General features: G+C 31.9%; 1 long non-coding RNA gene across 1 annotated transcript; it reads left to right on the top strand.

Annotated features, from left to right (window-relative positions):
• The first annotated feature begins 5,307 nt into the window (after window positions 1-5,307).
• On the top strand, window positions 5,308-9,728 carry LOC107882683. Its single transcript, XR_003839623.1, has 4 exons — window positions 5,308-5,612; window positions 5,680-6,148; window positions 6,395-6,608; window positions 9,100-9,728. It is a non-coding gene; the product is annotated as an uncharacterized LOC107882683 (long non-coding RNA).

The raw sequence follows: 9,728 nt of genomic DNA, 5'->3' as shown, positions 1-9,728 counted from the left end.
AATTTTTTTTTATAAGCATTTAAAGATCAAATTTTAATTTGAAAAATTATTTTGTAGTTAAAAATTTATAAAATGTTCAATTTTTGTATCTAAGAATTGAAAATTTATAACAAGATTCCACGTAAGTAATTAATTCTGTTACCAAAAAATCTAAATAATACATTTACACAGTTTATTTGTATAGTCATTTTAAGTACAAATTTGGACGAAATTACATATTAAAAACCTAGGATAACTATTTTAGTTATTTTGTTGTGATTGTATAATATTATTCGTGGGTAGGTACTTGAAACTTCTAAAGTATACTATTATATATCTATGATAGTACCACGGTTTTTTGTTGATGTATAACGCGTTATAAGTACTTAATAGATATTATGATATGATTAATTTGGAATTTATTATAGGTACCTATTATAGGTCAATTTTTTTTAAATACTATAGACTATAATATAATATTATGTCTTATACCTAGACTGACATACCGTCTCCGCCCAGAATCGTTTTTCTTATACAATGATATTATATCATTGAATTCAAATTTAATACCAACCATTATACAGTGACCCACTTGTAACCTACTGTACAGCAGAGCGAAATCCACTTACCCACCTTTTTTTCTGTTAAAAACGATGTGTAAAAAAAACAAATTGTTTGAGTTTCAAACAGTTTGTGATTGCTCAAGACATATTGCCCATGAATTGAGAGTCATGTGGCCCCTTCAAATATATTAACATATTAAATCTAAAATTACGGTCAACAACCACGGACCGAGATCAGAAAGTTGTAATGCTATGGATTTTTATATTATTAATAATTATGAGGATACATTTGGAACATTAATAATTGGTAATCACGGCAATAAAGAAAAAACCATTATTTAGGGAAAAGTATATATGTTTGTTTATTTTATTTTTTCAAATTACGTAGATGCTGAGAAACAGGGTTTTTTTAATGAGTTTTTCTGACTGCACAAACTTAATCCCACTCTTGGGTTATAGTAGGTAATTTGTCTATTCATATCAAACCCTACAGACTGTTATCCGTTGAACTGTCAGGGGCCGCTCCAGGGGAGCACTAGCCACTCCCCCCAAAGGTTTATTTTTCAGCAATTGTATACTGTTAAAAACAAAGTTACAAACATAAACTCATCGACATTTTCTGAAAATTATGACTTAGTCACCCTAATAATGTCTCTGGAGCCGCCCCTGTTAACTGTGCTGGCTATACTACCTAGTACCTACTAACCTACTGACTACTGTATACTGTACTATCTACATTTTTTATTTTCATAAGACTGCATACAGCCATATAGGTACTCAGAAAGTCAGAAACGATACGTAAAAACATACAAACCCCGACTCTCTCATGATATTATACCAAATAAATCATTTTATATCAATGCACTATTTTTATTGTACATTTGTAGATAATAATTTTAACATTTTTTTTGTAAATATAAGTAATAATACTTACTAAATAATATTTACTTAAATAGGTAATTTGTAATAATAATTGTTTATAAAAATAAAGACAGTCAATTGACTAGGTACCTAATTTCTTTATAATTTTTGTAATATACTTTTACATCAAATATGAAATAATAGTAAAAATGATAATCTTGAATGAATCAAAATGACTACTACAACTTTTACAAAGAAAAATTGTTAGTATATTTTTAAGTAAAAATACTTTAATTGGTTCAACTAAAGAAAACTTAAAGATATTAGATGTGTTACCATTTAAGTCTGTATATAAAAAAAAAAACTATTGTACATATAATTAAAAACTTTGAATCCTTTCTGGATATGAATAAGGTTATTAAAAGAGAAAATAGGACATTTGATGTCAGAATGGAGTATTTTAGAAAAACGTTTGGTCAAAAATGCATAGATTATCTAGGTCCAAAAAGTACAAATCAACGCCAGTAAATATAAAAAGGAACATATTCTATACAGAAGGCTATGGAAATTCAGAACTAACTAACCTAACTATGGAAATTAAAAAGAAATTCAGATTTGGTTATTTTTAATACTTGAAAGATTTCAGATTATATTTAACTGTTGTAATTTAAATTTAGTTTATAAGTATTCTAATTGTATAGATTGATTATTCAGTTGTTGTCCACTTTTCTTATTTATAATTAAATTGTTCATATTAATTATTTTATTATACAACTATCTACCACCACCATGGTGTGCTTAAATGTAGTAGATATTTTTTTTGTTTTAAAAAAAAAAGTGTAATTATGAATAATACCTATAAACAATTTTTAATTTTAATAGAAACATTTATTTTTTTATTTTGAAGTTAACTAAATCATTGTTTTATAATGTACAATAAAATATATCATCCTGAAATTCTTTTTTTGCACTGCACAAAGTAACAATTTTCACTGCACAATTACTTTTCTCACTGCACAAAATGTGTTTCACTGCACAATAAAAAAAACCCTGCTGAGAAAGGTGACTGGCATAAAACTCGGTTAGAAACAATAATAATAATAGGTATAATAATTGACACATATTTTATAAAAAAAAATTATTGACTTCTTACTAACTGTTAGCGGCCCAAGTAGGGGCTACCCGAAGGACCACTCGGTGATGCTCGAGAACAATTTCTGATTTTAACTATGGCCAATGTATCGCCTAATATTTGGTGGGTAGGCAATTCTACGTTCTACTTACGGCGGCGACGACGACGACGAGGACGGAAGAAACATACCGAAGGAATGATGATGAAGCAAGCTAATTATGGGGAGGGGGTCTCTGTGGTCGATTTGGTTTGGTGCTATGACCACAGAGTCAAATTTGTTTTTAGTTCAGCACTCAGCATTAAAACTAATAGGTAAAAAAAAAAAATACGCAATTTAATAACTATTTGATCCTGTGGTATCACCCGTATTGGACAATACGCGGTAAAACCGACTATACGCCTTACCCTCGTATTCTCTAGTTCAGTGGTGAACAAAATTTTTTTACCTCGGGCCATAAAAAAAATTTTTTTGATACCGCGGGCCATAACATTTTTTTTTTACTTTTAAGTATAGGTATATTATTTCATATTTAACGAAGTTTTTTTTTTTATGTAAATGTAAAATATTATAGTTCTTTCGCGGGCCAGATATTAAATGATGGCGGGCCGTAGTTTGGCCACCACTGCTCTAGTTAATGACGCTCTCTAAAATTAATTAGAATGGCACTGTTAACTTTGAGGTACGATGGTATGCGCTTGTCAATTCTTAGTTCGTTCATATCTAGTTGAAACGACTCAAAGATTACATATATCTTGGCACTATTCAGTTTAATAAAACCTCATTGACACATAGCACGTATATCCCGGCACTGTTCCTATAAAAGGTAAGAACTTAAGAATGACTAAAATTATTATAAACTCGGGTTTTAATAGTTGGAAACCCTTTTATTAAATCAAAACAAACATAAATAAAATACTTAGCAAATTCAGATCGTCTAGCCCGTACTACGATCGACGTTTCACACGCTCGATCGTCTTACCTGCGTTTTCGCCGAATCACTCAGTGACAACGGGACTGCCCGTGCCTGCACGTACGGCGGAGTTATAAAGGAGAATATTATTGCTGCCTCAGCATATCTTGCTTCATCGGCCTTACCTATATTAATATCTAAATTGCCAAATTAACTTCTACCTATATTATGTGTATATTAAATGATATTACAGTGACGACTGTCTACAATATACGACAGTCCCTAATTATTACTATAGGAAATGCAATTATTATAACATTAAGTATACAGTAAGCAGATTAATTCTTGAAAGTCGGCAATACAACTTAAGTCTCCAAACCCCCCTAAAAATAAACTCTAGAATGGCCCCTTCGTCCGAGTAATAGTTTTCATCACCATCATATTCATTTTGGTTTTAGTACGGAGTGATATCGTTGTTATCACGACTTAATTAGTCCTCGTAATAAGGATTTACCAAGTTACCAAGTACGAATTTAAATTCTCGCAAACACAATCTAATAACGATATTTTTTGTTTATCGAATATATTATGTTAGCAAAAAAGTAGATAGAAAATAAAGAATATAGAAAATGTTACAAAATATAATAATTCAGCAAATAAATTTACATGTATGGCAAAAATTTAAAAAATGCACGATACGAATACAAAAGGTGTGTTTTCGCGCTTAACCTATTTATATTTTTAATTAGATGTGGTTACATGATTTGGGTTTTTGGTCAAAGACTCGCGAATACGATGCATTTGTGGTTAATATAGATTCTATTTTATTTATTAATTTTATCATATTATTTTGTAGATTATCAATACCTAACCAAACGATATGACCATTTAATTTTGATGGTTACAAATTATCAGTTACCTAAAACCAAAAGTTATTACCAAAAGTATAGCCAAAACCGCGAAAACGACTTGTTTATAATATATAGTAACCAGGTTATATTTGGTTAAGCGCGAAAACACGCCTAACGGTTGTCGGCGAATAAGCGTCGGCAATTTTACAAAGTAGAAATTAAATATGTGATTATTGCGCGTCGTTGAAATTTGGCGGCGCTGATACGAATTTTGCGACGTTGGTCCGAAAATTCGCGGCAAAAACTGCATCGGTTGGAGGTGACGTCGTGGAGGTGGTCGACGTGTGTACACAGTCATCACGGCAGAGGGGCCGCACAGCTGACGACGGCTGGCAGCCCGAATAATTCGAGGTTACTGCGACGATGCTGATACCGTGTTGTGGGACGCTACATCATTACAAGGTTTATAGTTTATAATCTATAAACCTTGATATCATTATACTTTCTGTAAAATGGGGGTGAATAGTAACGGTTTTTGAGGCCACTCTGCAAAAAACCGTCAATTTTTAAGATTTTTCTTTTCTGAAAATTATTTTAGAAAGTGTGAACGATGGAGCAATTTTTTGATAAAAAATAATTACTTTAAGTTCCATAGTTGTTTTTTAATAATTTTTCATAAGTCCTGCTCCTATTCACCCTGTATGGGTATTTATTTTACACAGTAATTTCTATTCATCCATAGTATGGGTAGATAGGAACAATAAAACGTGTTTTTTTTGATAATGTGTGATCATTGATGATAACAGCTATTATCCAGTGTGCAAATATAACAATATGTAGAACTAAACGACATTAGTACTTATGTTATCGGTTAACTATTCGTGATAAGAGAACAATAAAACCAAATTTGTTCCTATTCGCCCCGTAGTTCGTATACACCCCTTTTTACGGTTCTTATCACGTGTATCACGCTTACAGCAGCAATGAATAATTATTATCGAAGGCGTGGTAAGACACAAAAATACTCGCTAAATAAATAGGTATTTTGTATTATAATGATTCTATAGGTAGTCGGACCTCGCCAAGAACGAGAAAATCATGTGGAAACTGTCGATGCCGGAGTACAGGTTCATGATGGACGACGACAACGTTGAGGTAGTGCAATTCGCGATTGACGACAACAACGGTGAAATCGTTGAAGTTGTCATAGACGGAGATGAACAAGTACCAGCTCATGTTGAAGTGGTATCAGATGATGATAATTTTGTTGGTGTTTTCGACATTTCACCACTATGCGTTATTGAACATTGAAGAGGTCAGTAAGTATTTTGTATTATTATATTAAGCAAAAACAAAATACAATCATGTCTCTTAAATTTCAGGTCAAACAAAACGCCCCGGTTTTTGGACATATTATGCTGCTGCTAAACTGTCTGGCTGGCGTTCAGCGCCCACTACCGGAACCATACAACATAGGCGCGTTGAATTATGTCTGTGCGTATTGTAAGGCCCTCCACTTTAGGTGCGATCAAACAACCCCGAATCATTTGTCTACATGCTGCAATGACGGTCTGATGGCCGTTTCAGGACCGTGTGTGTTGACAACTGCCATTTACTACAGAGGTTGTCGGTTGAAGATTCGGTGGAAGGCAGACACTACCGAAATAACATCCCCTGGTAAAACCACACTTTGGATATTGCTGCGTTCTCCACCGACCTCAACACATCACGATTGCTAGGTCGGGGACTAAATGTGTTCACTGTGTCAGAGGCCAAAATATTGGCCAGGAGGATGTATCCAAACTGCCAAGTCTTTGATATTCACATCTACCAACATCATTACTGAACTAGGTATGTTTACTTAAGTTTTATTTGGTTTCTTACGCAATATTCTATCCATAGATAACGTTAATTTCAATATTATTAATATAGGTAATCTTAGTATATTATTATATATTTATATATTAATAATTTTATAAATTTATTTTCATAATAAACATTTTAGCCACAAAAACAAACAAATTATAAACAATCCCTCATTCATATCCCTCTTCATTATGGAATTAATATTGATTATATTGTTTTGTTTAATTCAAGACTGGAACATCTAAAGACAAGCAGTGGAAACAGAGCATCACAGATCTTGGGTGATATTGAAGAAAAGGTGAAGGACATTCAGGCCTTCAGTCTATGATGCCGTCAATGAAGAAGATGACAATATTAAGTATGTCAAATATTTGCCTCCAGCCTTAAATATACTGATTTTTCAGACAATTTTGCAATGATAACAATGATTCATACTTTGTGTCTGGTAAGATTATGTTACATATTTAAATTATACATATTTATCAATATTTGCATATTACAAAGAACAAAATTACATAATTTATCGACCTTCTTTAAGCTGACGCTTGTGGTGAAGGTTGAATATATAGATTATTAAAAGGTATATTAGATTTAAAATTGTATAATTTTGAATAATAGATTTTCTTAGTATACAGTTAAAACATAAATTACCTAGATAAAAAAAAAACAAAAGATTATTAATTAATTAATTTAGGTTTTATAGATACACAATATACATTATACATTATTAAATATTAAATATCAAATAGATGATGAAAATAATCATTCAAGTATACGTTTTTTAATATTTAAGCTCTTATTTACATAAATATTTGATTTTAAAATTAATGGCATAGAATTATAATAGGTCGGTGTATAAACTCCCATTAACTGGGAGAAGTTAACAGGTGCAAGATAGTCCACCAATTTTTACACAAAGATTTTTTAAATAAATAACTTTGGTATAAATGACTAAATGTTTTCAAGATTACATAAACTATTTCAGTACAGAATAAACAAAAGTGGTCCTAGAACGCTAACTTGCGACACCCCGCAGTTTAATGTCAAAAGATTGCTAAAAAATAAATATTTTAGCCACAAATTATAAGACATCTAGTTCAAAATTTAATACTGAATATACCTAATGTTTAAAAATATAAATATACATTTTTATATTTCACATAATTTCCATAATATTGATAACTAGAAATAGGATAGATCTCAAAATATAATTTTGATTCTTATTTTTGCATTTTTTTTCCTTTAATCATATACAATGCTATCTTGCTAAACACTCATTTCAAGCATTACTAATTCAGAATATCGTCGTTGGGCGAGTAACAAGTTGTATCTCAAGAAAAATCCATTTTGCGATTCGTACATAAAAAAATGCGGGAAAAAATAACACATGATTTGATAATAATATTAATAATTATAATAACAATCTTCAAGGAGATTAAAGATTTAATTGTAATTTTGCCGTAACTTGATTACATGTTATCAGTGTTCACGATTTTGTCTCTCCTGAACATATTACATTTTTGAGATACGACTTGTTACTCGCCCAACGACAATATATGAATTTAATTTTATAATTTTAGGCATTTTTAGTTATAAATGCATTTTTTTTTTCATATTTTTACTTAATTTTTCTCAAATTATATTAGGTATGTCATTTTATGTAATTTTTTAAATTATTCATCTTTTTCTAATATTGTCAAATTTTAGATAGAACATTTTTACATTATTATAAATAATATTGTTTTCATAGGCGGATAATTGGTTTCATACGTGAGGGCTTAATATTTTCACCTTATCCATTTGCGTAAATACACATTTTCATACGCTTCAACCCTCTTAGCTAGTGCTTACCCCTATATTATTCTTGCTGAGGCACCAAATGTGTATAAGCTGATCTTGACTCCTTCTGTAAGTGGACCCAACGTCTAGGGCTTACACTAAATCTTAATAAATGTCACTTCATGAGCTTTAGTAGGAAGCGTGTTCCTCTTATCCATCCATACTCCCTAAATGGCTTTCGACTTAAACGTGTTTTCGAGGTTAAAGATCTTGGTTTCTACCTTACTTCTACCCTTTCTTTTGAAAATCATATTAATAAAACTATTGGTAGAGCTCTAAAAGTACTTGGTTTTATAAAGCGCAACACCAGACTATTTACATCCATCCCTTGCCTTCGTGCCCTCTACTTCTCTCTAGTACGCTCCACTCTTGAATATGGCATAGTGGTGTGGCAACCATATTTGGCTAGAGACCAGGTACGTAGTGAGCGGGTTCAAAATCGATTTCTTGCCTACGCAGCTCATATTTTAAACATTCCTCACCCTCTTCACGACTACAGCACTATTAGGTCATCCTTAAATGTCTCTACTCTCTCCTCTCGTCGTTTTGATGCAGACATCAACTTCATCTCAGCTTTACTTAATGGCTCTATTGATGCCCCCGATCTACTTTCTTCCATTTCTTTTCGTATTCCTGCCTATCCAACCAGAATCCACTCCTTATATTACGTCCCCTCTCACCGTACAAACTACAACCACAACCATCCTATACATAGAATGCTCCGCCTCCTTAACACCACCTAAAACAAAATTCTATATTATACAAAATAATTTCTTCATATATTAGTTTTATTGCCACGCTCATAATTAGAATGCTGTTCACTTCCTAGTAATTTATCTTTTATGTTTATTGTTAAGTTGTTAGTACATTTAAATTTAATATTATTATTTTTGTTATCAATTATTTTTACATTTATAAGATCATTTTTACTAACTGTTTATATTACCATATATGTAAATGCCGACTGGCGTAAATTAATTAATAAATAAATAAATAAGCTCAGGGACATACATAAATACATTTTTGAGAGCTGCTAATTTTTTTTGCTTATTATAAACCTATTATTTGTGCAAATATGTTAACAATATTATCTTTAGGTGGGAGCAAACAACCTCGAATCATTTTTCTACATGCTGCAATGACGGTCTTAAAGCCGTTTCAGGCCGTGTGTGTTGAAAACGCACCGCATTTACTTCAGAGGCAGATATTACCGAAATTATATTCGGTAGCATTTGCTGCGTTCTCCACCGATCTCAACACACCACGCTTGCCAGGTCGAGGACCGAACGTGTTCACTGTTCTGGGGCAGGGATATTGAACGATAAGTAATGACTTGTTCGGGAACAATCCTATTCAACGCAGATACTGCCAACTGTATTTCGTCAAATCCGGCGAGTCAAACTGGATTTGTAGGGAGCAGCAGCAACTACTGCCTGCCGCACACCATCTATTTTCAAGTGTGCTCGAAGATTTAGACGACCTGTTACAGGACATAAATCCATTCGCACAGGCTTTCGAGTAATATATTAAATTAATTTTACTGAACAATTCACATTTGCATTACTCTACACTACAGACAAACTATGTTCACATTGATTTTTAACATTGAAATTTAGTTTCTCAAAATCGGCTAGCAAGTACACATGTTATCATTCCAATTATTATAATTAATTGCACTATTTGATTAGCCTTATGTCATTGTAGATTTACCTGCATACTAACACTA

Source organism: Acyrthosiphon pisum, chromosome A2 (genome assembly GCF_005508785.2).
Source record: "Acyrthosiphon pisum isolate AL4f chromosome A2, pea_aphid_22Mar2018_4r6ur, whole genome shotgun sequence".
Taxonomy (NCBI): domain Eukaryota; kingdom Metazoa; phylum Arthropoda; class Insecta; order Hemiptera; family Aphididae; genus Acyrthosiphon; species Acyrthosiphon pisum.
This window is presented reverse-complemented; position numbering and strand designations above follow the sequence as displayed.